The 13945-nt window shown below is 40.9% G+C and overlaps 1 long non-coding RNA gene across 1 annotated transcript in view; it reads right to left on the reverse strand.

Moving 5' to 3' along the window:
- Positions 1 to 7826: 7826 nt before the first annotated feature.
- Positions 7827 to 13945, reverse strand: part of LOC135973011 (uncharacterized) — a 43597-nt gene continuing 37478 nt past the window's right edge. The window contains exon 4 of the long non-coding RNA XR_010589687.1: positions 7827 to 8734. This is a non-coding gene — a long non-coding RNA (uncharacterized LOC135973011). The remainder of the gene's footprint in view (positions 8735 to 13945) is intronic.

The following is a 13945-nucleotide window of genomic DNA, read 5'->3' on the forward strand; positions in this document are numbered from 1 at the left end:
CACTGAGTTCAATGGATTCTTTCTGATTTACAGCAGTATAAGTGAGATCAGAATTGGGGTCGCAATATCTGCAGAGCTCCTTAATGTGAAAATGTTGAGACAAATCCAACAGGGTGTGTGTCTGTAGGTAAGATCCAGATGAACCCATCAAGACCCTCAGTTATCAGTAATGAAGATATTCAAACCAGAGTAGGTGGCTTCTGCAGAACAGCCTCAGGAGGCTCCTTCATATTGTCTACATTCCTACTAGACCCCATACTGATGTGTTTCCACCATGTAAAATTATTGATCTTGATTCCAGAACAGCTGACAGTATGATTATTTTATCATGGACAATATCAGAGGATGATCTTGACTATGGGCAAGATATGCTTGATAGTTTGTCTGCTTGTCATCTGATTGCAATGAAATTGCATAGTGACTGAGGCAAATTTTCACTGGTCCCCCTTAACTGCTCACAAAAACTTGCCACCACAACTGTTTTGTACAGAGAAAACGCACCTTTTTTTAAGCATCACTACAGGTTTTGCCTGTGCAAAACAACACGCTTCTGAGGTATGAGAGCAAGTGAAGAAAATTTGACCCAATATTTCTGTTGGTTTAGTATGAATAAAATGTGATTATGAACCCGAGTTCTACCCATAGATTACCTATATGTGCCGTTCCTGTCACTCAGCCTGAAACATAGTACACCACACAAGTCCCTTGGGAAATCTGGTTCTATTGAAGTCAATAGGAGTTTTGCCATTAACTTAAATGGGGCCAGGATTTCACTCCTGGTTTTGGGGTGATTTTGGACTGACTCGGCCAATGGGTTTTGAAAGAATTGCAGAAGTGGTGCTTGCAATTGTGATGGGAGGCCTTACCTTCACTATACTGTCGTATAGTTTTCCAAGCAGCCACAGAAGGGAGCCATGTAGTCTCCAAATGTGAATGGAGACAGTGGAGTGAAAGCTTTTCACTCAATAATTTTACTTCATTCTAAGCTGAATTCAGTGAAGTTGGTAGGGCTGTAAGGCTTTGGGTGAGAACAGAATTAGCCCATTCTGGCTAGTAAATTCAATATCATGAATCTTTGTCTTCAGTGAGATTTCAAGTTCACAAGTGCTTCCTCAAGTCTCCCTCAAGTTACCAGAGCAAGTGTTCTGTTATGGGATCTGTCCAGCATGAAAGCTTCACTGTTCAGATGGTTGAATAGGTGACTGGAATAGGCGCTCACTTGTGCTGCTAACAATTTAACTGATTCTAAAGGAACAGATCAACAGTTTTAATTACAGGGCTAAATACATGCTGTATAATCTCTGACATATTTCCATTTTCAGCTGCAAGGTTCTAAATAAGAACAAGTGAAAATCCTCTGAAAGTAAGAGGCAACTTTGATAATACTATTCTGGTGCATACCTGCACTCTGACACCTCAGCATGCTGGGTACAGGGAAATATTTGTATTTAAACCAGAAGCTTTTGCAACTGAAAATATCACCATCATCTATGGGGCTGTACGTGCCATTGATAAAGCCTCCCTGCATTCTGATATATCTAATATAGCACAAACAGTGACATTGGTTCCTGCAATGGATTATCTTGCTGGTAATATTGAGTATAGTGTTTCAAGGATATGTTGCTAGTATTTGGGTTAACAACAGCAGTTTGCCTTATTGTAAGTGCAACCATATGTGCTTTAAAGAAAAAGAAGAAAGTGATTATCACAGAAACTGCAACAAATCTACTTTGATTTAAGATGCAAGTTTGGATAACATCTACTTTTCTAGGACTTGTTTAGATGCTTTCAAGAAATACGCAAAAATAATTGCACTAGTACAGAAAATGGGTGAATAAAATAGTTGAAAAGCCAAAATGCAGAACTGTATGAAACTGCGGTGATTTAGTAGCAGTATCATACTGCATGTACCTCAATTAGATTAAAACTATTCTAGGACAGGTTAGATTAAAACTACATTATATGTACTGCATACAGGGGCGGCTCCAGGCACCAGCGCTCCAAGCGCGTGCCTGGGGCAGCAAGCCACGGGGGGCGGCCTGCCAGTCGCCGTGAGGGCGGCAGAGTCAGGCAGCCTTCGGCGGCATGCCTGCGGGAGGTCCGCTGGTCCCTCAGCTTCGACGGTAATTCGGCGGCGGGTACGCCTAAGCCGCAGACCGATGGACCTCCCGCAAGCATGCCGAATCCGCAATGCCAGCGGACCTCGCGCAGGCGTGCCGCCAAAGGCTGCCTGACCACCCTGCTTGGGGCAGCAAAATACATAGAGCTGCCCCTGACTGCATATATACACCCTGAACTCATGCCACTTAAAGCTTTATGCCACTTGATTACATATTCTATGTATACACTATGATGAAAAAACTGTAACTAAATTGAATGAGATAAGGTCTTAAATCTATATGCAAAAGAAGACGTACAATGAGGTTTCCTGAAGCTGCCTATATGGTGAAAATCTTTATAATTCATCTCACGTGTATGTCATGGCATCCAGAGGAAGCAGCCAGCTAACAGTTGGTTTAGAAGTGCACCCATCTGGAGCATGTGTTGAAGCAGGAAAAAGCTTCATGCTGGTCCTCACCTGATTATTGGTTCATAGACACCCAACTACTGTGTGTTTAGTGGAGACTAAGGCTTGGTCTACACTACCCCCCCTAATTCGAACTAAGGTACGCAACTTCAGCTACGTGAATAACGTAGCTGAAGTTCGAAGTACCTTATTTCGAATTAGTTCAAACTTACCTTGGTCCACACTCGGCAGGCAGGCTCCCCCGTCGACTCCGCGGTACTCCTCTCGGCGAGCTGGAGTACCGCAGTCGACGGCGAGCACTTCCGGGTTCGACTTATCGCGTCCAGACTAGACGCGATAAGTCGAACCCAGAAGTTCGATTTCCAGCCGTCGAACTTGCCGGTAAGTGTAGCCAAGGCCTAAAAAGCGCGAGTGAAAGAAGTTTCCCAGGAATGATGCAACCCAAGGAGCTTCTTCACTCAGAAAAATGCAGCTGCAAATCTGTTTTCAGCCATTTGGAGTCAAACTCTCATAAAAATACTTCCATGATTTAGGGACCATTGAACCTGAAAGTAAGAAATGATTCTTTCAACTCAAACGGTAACTTAAACCTAGTCCACGCACCACCACTTTTTGCCCATTTCTACTATGATCTAGGTTTATAATTCAAATGATGAGCTGTTAACTGTATCACTGCATAGCTGTAACACCTGTGGTGGAGGGCTGAAGCCATTGTGTGCATGATTTAAAGGGACAGGCCCCATTAAACACCATGAGGAGAATTATTTTTAATAACTTTCATTATTTTTAATCATGCGGGTCAAGTGCCACTCACTTGATTTTGTGCTATCGCTGTGAGCCAGTCTGATTGTGTTGGGGAGGGAAGAGATGGGGGAAATACAACAGACACAGGAAGATGGGATCCAGAGGAAAGAAGAGAAAGATAAAAGGGGACAGAACTGATATAAGGGAGGAGGTCAAAACAATTATGTGGGAGGTGGGGTGAGAGAATGGAAGATGAAAAGTGGGGAATGGAAGCAATAACTGGAAAATGAAAGCCACCCCATTTTATGCTTAAACTTTTTTTTTTTTTTTTTTTTGCTGTATTTCTATCTTGTGGGCATGGTGTGTGTTCAGGTGATCAAGTTACCAAGAATTTCTTGCTAAAGCCACTAGTATACTTACAGTTGACCCTGCTATCTGCATGAACTTTGTCTGTTAAAATGGCTTTGTCTCTTTAAAAAGTGCAATTAGGTTACTGATAAGATATAGCTACATCTGTTATAATAACAATATAAGAACTTTGTGCATGCAAGAGTCCACAAGTGAATTCTATGCAGAGCCATACTTCCTTCTTCCACTGAAATGGAAAATAGCATTCCCCTGGTTTTGTATAGTTGGCTTTATGCTGTGCTGCACTGAGATTACCTTCTACATAGGACTGGATGACATTCTTAAATTTATGTAGGGTGGTGCTTTGATCTGTTTTAGGAGGGGGATGGCACTCGCATGGCTGAAATGCTACTTGGTGAACTGTATTACAGCAGTGGAGAGGGAAATTGGTAGGTGAGGCTGTGCAGCAGGTCAAAGGGGGCTACATGGCAATCTCCCCAGGACATTGCCGCTTCTTCAGATAGGTCCATGGCTCAGAAGCAGTGATGGTCTCTGTTACAAGACTGACCATCCCCGAACACCCCTTCAAGACCCAGCACTCTTCCTCATTTTCCCCACAATGATCTTCAGCCTGCTCCAGCCATAGAGGTAACTTGGCCCTCTGGCTAAGCCACTTCAAAGCATTCATCCCCTTCCAGGATAACAGAGTCTCTAAGTCCAGTCCAATACACCATCAACAAAAAAGTGCCTTCAGTCCCAATCTGTTCAACCTTCAACCACCTTCCTAACAGGCAGGTTCCCAGCAGCGACAGCCCTCTCACCATCGAACAGCCAGCTGCTGGGCTCTGGTCAACGAATGTACCAAGGTCAGGTCTGCCCTCCCACCAACGGCCTCTGGCAGGCTGCAGTCCTCAGTCAGTTTCTAGCTCAAGGTTAGTTTCTTGCCTCACACCAGAAACAGCCTGTCCACTCTCCTCCCATCCAGCCCTTAGCTGCTGGGCTTTCCTCCTTAGTCACTAAGTTCTGATCCAGCCCATGAGCTTCTGCCATTTCAGTAAACATGCCTGCATTACAATGTGTGTGATTTTTAACCTCTGAAGTGCCACCAGCCTCAACCATGGGGATTAGGGGAGTGCTGGTCAATGAGGAGAGAGTGGGTGCAGGGAAAGTGGATTATGGTTTGGATGATGGCTGTGGAATTTGATATATCAGAGAAATAAATGCTGAAGATCTTAAATTATCCAGGTGCCAGTTCAGTCCCCTCCCCAACACTGCCATGCTAGGTGTCTCTGGGTTCCAGGAGCCACTCCAATGCTGTCTCTGCCTTGGGGTCTTGGGGGAAAACATCCTGTCTTTTGAGGGAAATCTCCTCCTCAGAGTCCTGGTCAGGGCTTGGTTCCTTGGCCTCTTGGCTGCCTTTGGTACTGTCTGCAAAATATCTGATTTTGGTGCTGGCCTCCTTGGCAAAAATCCAGGTCCGCTCAGCGTAGATAAGTGGGGCAGGTGCTGGGAGCATTGCTGGAGGTCCTGGTGTTGTCCGTGGTTTTTCTGCAACACTGCCGGAGCTCCTTTCCTTGTTGCTGGAACTTGTCTCAGGAGTGACCCCACTCTGTCATTTGCTTCAACAAATCCTTGTATACCTTGGCAATTGAGTGGCTGCTGTTATGGCAGAACTGCACTGTCTCATCTATGAGATCTCAAGACAATCCATGATCTCTGCATGAGTCCATGTGGAAGTAGGAGACATGGCTGCTATAATGCTGAGAAGGGTATGTGACTCTGGGAGTGTCCACTCACATCTGGGATGCACCTGGCAGCGTGTCAGCATTAAACAGGGAGGTGACATCTGGTCAGCCTGACCCCAGAGCAGCAGAGGACACAGGTAAACAGATGGGTCAATCCAGGTATGAAGCAATGCAGTGTGGGATAGCAGTGGGAGGGCTGCCAGAGGTGGAAAAGTTAATCCAAAATACAGATGCATCCCAAGCAAAAATATATACACTTGGTGCGTTGAAAGGTCTAGTTTCCCCCAACTTAGGAAAATTCTGAGTGAAATTGCTTGGGAGTAAAAATTAGGACAGAAGTGAATGAAAATTGGGAGCTATTTAAGAAGAGTTTACTAGATGGCCAAAAAGCCCCAATTCTACGATTACAATAGAGGACAACATTGATTAAAAGGCCGAGCTGCTTCTGAGGGGAAGTGAAGGCAGCAGTTAGAAATTAAAGAACAATATATAACAAAGGGCAGGGGAGGAAGTAGCAATCAGTATAAATTAGAAATCATGAAGTGTAGAAAATTGATAAGAGTTGGCTGAGGAATTGCAGGAGACTGGATGTGTGCTAATGTTGGACTAATATTCAAAAATGGCCAGTACGACAACCTGGATGTTATAGCCCCGGATGAGCTCACCCTTGTGGGTGATAACTAGATTGTGTTAGATCCCAAACCTTGGGTCCCATGTGCTTTTAGGCTTACTGAGCTAGTCTCCCCAATAGCTCTTGCATGCCCTTTCTCCAGATTCACCCTTGTGGGTACTCGGAATGAGTGTTTCACCCTTCAGGGATTTCGTGACAGTTAAAACAAGGAACACGCAGACTTTACAGAAGCACTTTTAAACAATCACAAGATCTATGGAAAAATATTATACAGCTGCATGCAAGACTCTACTCAGTTTCCTCATCCTTCTTGTGAGTCCTTTGGATCATCTTCATTGTCTTCCAGGGAGAACAAGATTCTTTTACACTTCCTCTCCTCCAGCCCAGTCTTGTCTCCTTGGGTGGCCAATGAAAGAGTACCACCTCAGAACAGAACTTATCCTTTCATAACATTCCCAAACTGTCTGTCCGGGGACTCCTCTGAGCAGCTTCAATTCCCTCATCAAGTGATTTGTTGTTTAGTTCCAGTTCCACCTGAAGTCCAGATTGGGAAACTGCAGCCAGCAGATTGTTCTAGGAAGCTTCCATTGAAATAGAAGACAACCCAGGTTGATGATTCTTCTTTGTTCTCCATTATTTGCCTGCTGCCAGATGCAAGGATTTTTCCTGACACCTTAGGTGTGTTTTCAGCTCAAGATGAAGGCTCCAGTGCCAAAGTGAAGGCACAGCATAATTTTATAACCAGAATGGTGTTCACAAAACAGAATAGGGTTTGCAGATTGAAATAGACACATACTAATCCATCGCACAGGGTAATTATAGAATGGTTAGCCTGACATCTGTCCTGGGCAAAATAATGGAAAAGCTGATATGAGATTCAATCCATAAAAAATTAAATGATGGGAATATAATGAATGTAAATGATGTGATTTTATGTAAAATAGGTCTCGTCAAACAAACCTGGTTTTATTTTTTGATAAGATTCCAAGTTTGGTTGATTATGACCTCTACACAGTTGTCTTTTACTTATATCTTGTAAGATGTTTGATTTAGCACTGCATGACATTCCGATTAAAAATCAGCACTATACATTATCAATAGAGCACACATTAAATGGATTAAGAACTAGTTTACTGATAGCTCTCAAAAAGTTGTTGTTGTTGGGGAATCATCAAATGAGGGTGTTGCTAGTGGGGTTACCGAGGCATTAGTTCTCTGCCCAAGACTATTCAATATTTTATCAATGATTTGGAAGTAAATAAAATCAGTGCAGATAAAATTTAGGGATGACACAAAGATTTGGAGAGTGGTACATAATGATGAGGCCATGCCCTTCACACTGCGTGATCTGGATAGCTAGGTAAGCTGGGCTGAGTCAAACAAAAATACATTGGAATACAGCCAAATGTAAAATTATACATCTAGGAATAAAGAATGCAGGTCATAATAATAATAATAATTAATGGAGATATCCCATCTCCTAGAATTGGAAGGGACCTTGAAAGGTCATTGAGTCCAGCCCCCTGCCTTCACTAGCAGGACCAAGTACTGATTTTGCCCCAGATCCCCAAGTGGCCCCCTCAAGGATTGAACTCACAACCCTGGGTTTAGCAGGCCAATGCTCAAACCACTGAGCTATCCCTCCCCTCTCCCCCAGTCATGGGGAACTGTATCTCCGAAAGCAGTGACTGTGAAAAGGATTTAGGGGTCAGAGTGGACAAACAACTCAACATGAGCTCCCAGTGGCCATGTGCTGTGGCCAAAAGGTCCAATTCAGTCTTTTGGTGTATAAAGGGGGAGTTTCAGAGTAGCAGCCGTGTTAGTCTATATCCGCAAAAAGAAGAACAGGAGTACTTGTGGCACCTTAGAGACTAACAAATTTATTAGAGCATAAGCTTTCGCGGACTACAGCCCACTTCTTCGGATGCATATAGAATGGAACATATATTGAGGAGATATATATACACACATACAGAGAGCATAAACAGGTGGGAGTTGTCTTACCAACTCTGAGAGGCCAATTAATTAAGAGAAAAAAAACTTTTGAAGTGATAATCAAGCTAGCCGAGTACAGACAGTTTGATAAGGAGTTGTGAGTAGCAGCAGGGAGAAGATTGCCTATGCGACACTGGTGAGACCAATACCGGAACACTGTGTACAGTTCTGGTGTCTGCAGTTTAAAAAGGATGTTGGAAAACTGGAAAGCATTCAGAAAATAGCTACAAGAATGATTCAAAGTTTGGTGAACGTAACTCAGTGTGAGAGACTTCAGAAGGCTCAATTTATTTAGTTGATTTAAAAAAAATCAAGAGATGACTTATGGTGTATAAATACCTTCCTGGGAAGAATATACTAGGCATTAATCTCTTTAATATACCAGGCTCTTGAATCTCATGGAGAAAGTCATTACAAGAACCAAGACTGTTGAAAGTTAAAACCAGACAAATTCAAATTAGAACTAAGTCACACATTTTTAGCAGTATGAGTGATAAATCATTGAAACAAACTGCCAAGAGAAGTGGTGGATTCTCCATTAGTTGAAGTCTTCACATCTGGACTGGGCCTTTCTGGAAGACATGCTTTAGTCATCATAAAATTCCATTGCCTGTATTATACCGAAGGTCAGACTAGATGATCCGATGGTCCCTGGTGGCCTTAACATCGATGCATCTGTGAATTGTGACTGCAGTTATATGCATTGTTGAAGTACAATAGCTAAGCCGAGTGGAAATGTTCTTTCTACAAAACAGAAAGCAATTTAAATTACACAGAATATAAAGTTACATACCGTACATAATAATTGTCCCTATTTTATTTTATTTATATAGTAGATTTCAAATATTGGCAGGTATGACAAATTTCTATAGTACTACACCTCTACCCCAATATAACACGACCCGATATAACATGAATTCGGATATAATGCGGTAAAGCTGTGCTCTGTGGGGGCGGGGCTGCGCACTCTGGCGGATCAAAGCAAGTTTGATATAACGCGGATTTTTTGGCTCCTGAGGACAGCGTTATATCGGCGTAGAGGTGTATTTAAACTAAAGCATCTGATGAAAACTAATAGGTCCTCTGATATATTCCATATGGAATTTCTCTCTCAAATCACATAGATTAGCACTAATCTCCCTTTGCCACTTAATCTGCATTTGTCCCCTTCAGTAGTACATACAGGGCCAATCAGAGGGGGGAGGGAGAGGGCCATTTGGCCTGGGCCTCAAGCTCAAAGGGGGGCTCAAATTTAGACACCTGTTAATTTTTTGGTATTTGATAAGTTTCGCAACTTGTTTTTATGTGCATCCCTATCAGACCAAAATGTGACACATTCTCTCAGCTTAGAGCTGCAAATTTAAGCAAATAAGGGATGTGATTTGGTAAAAGACATTTTTTTTGTTAACTGATATAGATTTTATCATATTAAAGAGTTTAAAATGTTCATAAATATTAATAAAAATATATCAGTTCTGATGGCACAAGATTAGACCGTGATGAACGTGTCCTCTCAGATCAGCTGATTATATAAACAAATCCCTATTTGTGGCTGGTGCCGAATCAAGTGCACGTTGAAAGGTAGAGCATTGTTACATTTTAGTGTATTTATAGTTTTATGTCTAGCTGATAAAGGAATTATTTATGTGTGAGAATTCTTCATTATTATCTTCATATGGTGGCTAAAAGAGGTGACTGGCTGGTTGGTTAAACCCTAACTTGGTAGCTTGGCCATCTTCATAGGCTTTCGTAGTCTGTAGGCCCAGATTCAAGGTGAAAATTTGTGAGGACAATCTTGTATGGTGAGTTTCGTGAGGACACACGTTTGAAACTTTTGGACATTATCCCTCTGCCTGTATCTGTGTCTGTGTTTACTATAGATATGTCATCCCTTTGTCTTCAGCTCAGCCTGTTATATTACACCTTGCATGCTTGAGTTTTGATTCAGTGATAAGGATAATAACCTGACTGTTTCATTTTGTGTTCTTAATTAGTATTCCTTTGTTTTAAGTCTTATCAGCATTTATATACCATTCAGCATTTGTGTACATGTTTACAGTAGAAGATTTCAAGGGTTGATAAACTACCTATTTACAGCAGAATATTTCAAGTGTGGATAGGCTACATAGGTTCAATGTCTTCCTTGTCAAAATTGACTCTATTCAGTCAGGTGTTACATGTCGATTTGAGTCACTGTGACTAATTTGTACCCTTTTGGGATTACTTTGGCAGTACAACAGACTGAGTAATGAAGATCTGCTTTCTGCAGCTGAACAATTTCAGAAACAGTACAACAAAGAAATCTCAAAAGATCTCAGTGACAAGGTCATCTTCCTCAAATGAATATATTTCACGAACTTTAAATGGGATTGCAAGCCAAAGGAATTGCTTCAAGAAATACTAGAACTTGGATTCTCTGGGGTGTTTCCTAATGTTACAATTGCATTGCATATTTTTGTCAGTTTGCCTGCATCAGTGGCTTCAGGTGAACGCGGCCTCAATGTGTTGAAGCAGGTAAAGAGCTATCACTGTTCAACTACAAAAACAACGAGGAGTCCGGTGGCACCGTAAAGACTAACAGATGCAAGAAGTGGGTTTTTTACCCCCAAACGTTTATGCCCTATGCCCGACTTGCTCTTAGCAACACAACCATAAGCTTACAGTACTGGAAAACTTGCCACATGCACTTTATTACAAACAGTTTAACTTAATTAAGCACATTATAATGCTGATGGACTATATTTGCACTAAAGAAGTAGCGCTATTGAAAAAATTGTGATTGATTGACAGAATGATGCAAATAATATATTTTTTTTAATTTGTCAACATTTTATTGGAAATTTCTATGAAAAAGTATTGAAACAAGGATTTGTTTTTAATTAAAATCAATCTTTCTGTCTTTTTTGGTTGCAAAATCAGTAATAATGTCATCATATGACAAAGACAAAGTGATGTCTTATTCGATTGCAAGAATAGCACCGATTTTGCATGTGGCAACATTGATGACAATGTAGTCAATTCTTCATACAGTTCAAGTCCATTTAAATCAAAACTATCACCGTGCTTCAGGAGGCTCTCTAGGTTCTTGTACTTTGTCATTTGCTGCTCTTGTTTTCCTATTTCGTTGAATTTAGTTATGTCATACAAAAATCCAAACTGTTCATGGTGTACTCGTTAGGTATTAAACCTTTCATCAATAGCAGATATTGCTTTATCCATCACAACATTAAAAAATTCAACCTCAAATTTCTTTTCTGGATCCTCTATGGGCTCATCTGCTTCTTCATATTCCACTTGCCGTTTTTTCTTTGAAACTCGTGCCACGTTCAGACATGGAAATTTTGGTTCTATACCGAGTGTCTGTGCAAGCTCTCTCGCTGTATCCTGTGCTTCTTTGAATCCATTTTCTCTGTATTTCACTAAAAAGTCTTGTGTGTTGTTTAGTAAGGTAAGCGTTGAATCTAGCTGCATCATTGGACTCTGCATTATTTTGCTTACACTTGAGATTTTAACAAGAATGTCATACCAGATTACGACAGATGTTAGAAACTTGAAACTGGATATTTCAGAGGCCAATGACTGTGCTTCACTTTTAGTTTTTGGATCTCTGGCTTCTTCCGAAATAGCAACCAGTGCTTCGTAAACTTCCTCAGATTGATATCTCAACGTTTTTGCACTTTCTACTCTGCTTTCCCAGTGTGTCTCAGATATAGGCTTAATGGTAATATCCTTGACATGTGCTTTGAATATTTGCCATCATTGAGTGGAAGCTGAAAAGAGCATGAAAATGAGTTGCAGCAAACCAAAAAAAGAAATAGCTTCTACAGAAGACTTGGCCATATCACATAAAATCAAATTAAGGCTGTGGCATGCACACAGAACAAAAAAGGCTCATGGATTTTCTGCCAGCAATCTAGTTTACACGCCAGAAATGCATCCTCTCATATTGGCACCATTATCATAGCCTTGTCATCTAATATTTATTATGTACAATTCCATTCGTTTTAGTTCATCAAGGAGAGCTTGAAGAAGTCCAAAACCTGTAGTGTCCTCTACTTCTAAAAATGTGATAAACTATTCATTAACTGTAATCTGTGCTGAATCACTAATGTCAACAAATCTCACTACTAACGACATCTGTTCTTGATGACTTATGTCCGGAGTGCAATCTAGAATTACGGCAAAATATTTTGCCAAAGTAATCAATGAAACAATTTTGTCTTTCACTTTATCAATCATTAGAATGTTCAGTTCATTTTGAATTTTTGGTCCCAAATAGAGGTCATGTATTTCATTTTCAGTTACTCTTCACTCATCACTGTGACAAATTTTTCCAGCAGTTGTGCAAGGCCCCCAAAATTTTTTGGAGCTGGAATAATTTCTCAACGCTTCCTCTAAAAGCAAGATTGTTTGTTGATAGATATTCAACAATAAATAATAGACGTTCAAGAACACGACGCCAGTGCTGCTTCTCTGACTCCAGCAATCTTTGATATCACATGCTAGTACAGTCTCAACTGTTGTAATTTCTTGTTTTTTGTCTGCATCTGTTTCAAATGATTGTTCCATGTGTTGTTGCATTTCTTGAGCTTCGTCTGCATAAAAATGTTCTTCGGCAGTTACTTGATGATCTCGATCAACTTCGTTGTTTTCATGACGTACAAATTTAAGTATAGAACCCTTCTGTGCTTGTATAGCTAATCCTATTTCATCTTTCCGTTTTCTTTTTTGTGACCCGGAAAGTTGTTTTCGATACGACATAACTTATAAGGGTGTTTTTTAAAGAAATAACTGTTAAAATTATTGTCAGATTATCAGAAATATTATTTAAAATAATTAATATAGGATAGCTGTGAGCCTGTGACCTTGAGCTAGTGTAAAGAGACCTCACAAGGCGCTCCACCCTGACTGAGACACAGTAGAGCAGGAAACCCATTTTTACAAAGCCATTTTTAGTTTTAAATGTATAGTGGGCATCAGTCTTAATGTTAGTTACAACTCTATATCAACCGTATACTGTAAATAGATCAATGGCATTATCCAGTTTAATAAGCTGGGTTTCCAAGCAGTGGCAAAACATAACCCTAGTTTTATTCCTAGGTAAAGCACAAAGTGACCAAAATGAAGTCAGCACAGAATCATCTCATCTAGCATAGAAATGTCACAGAAGTCCTAGTGTGCCTTCTTTTTGTTTGGAAAGACATTAGTAATAGCAGCACATTTTGGGCACTGCCAGAAATACATAATAAATCACTGCCTCTAAAGTTCCATCAAAAATGGCCATTTTCACAGCTCTAGCATGATCTGCTGCACAGATTCTTCACAAGGAAGTGTCCCTGGCCTTTTAAACTCATATTAACCATGTGTTTACTTTATGGAAGTTGGACAAAACATTGTGAAAATGTAAGACATTGGCTGCCCAACCTCTGGGCCGGCAAAAGCTATACTGACTCACTGGAAAAAAAAAAAGAGAATCTTAGTACAACATATGGTCACTCTACACCAGGGGTCGGCAACCTTCCAAAAGTGGTGTGCAGAGTCTTCATTTATTCACTCTAATTGAAGGTTTCGTGTGCCAGTAATACATTTTAATGTTTTTAGAAGGTCTCTTTCTATAAGTCTATAATATATAACTAAACTATTGTTGTATGTAAAGTAAATAAGATTTTTAAAATGTTTAAGAAGCTTCATTTAAAATTAAATTAAAATGCAGAGCCCCCCGTACCGGTGGCCAGAACCCGGGCAGTATGAGTGCCATTGAAAATCAGCTCACATGCCACCTTTGGCGTGCGTGCCACAGGTTGCCTACCCCTGCTCTATACACTAGTAAGGCGAAGAGCATATTACAGTTGTTGGAAGGCTCTATTTAGCAGTAACAGGGCTATAGGAAAGCCAGAAAACATTTTTTGTTCCTCTAATGAAAACTGGCCCACTCCCTGCCCCAAACCAAACTTG

Source organism: Chrysemys picta, chromosome 8 (assembly GCF_011386835.1).
Source record: "Chrysemys picta bellii isolate R12L10 chromosome 8, ASM1138683v2, whole genome shotgun sequence".
Taxonomy (NCBI): Eukaryota; Metazoa; Chordata; order Testudines; family Emydidae; genus Chrysemys; species Chrysemys picta.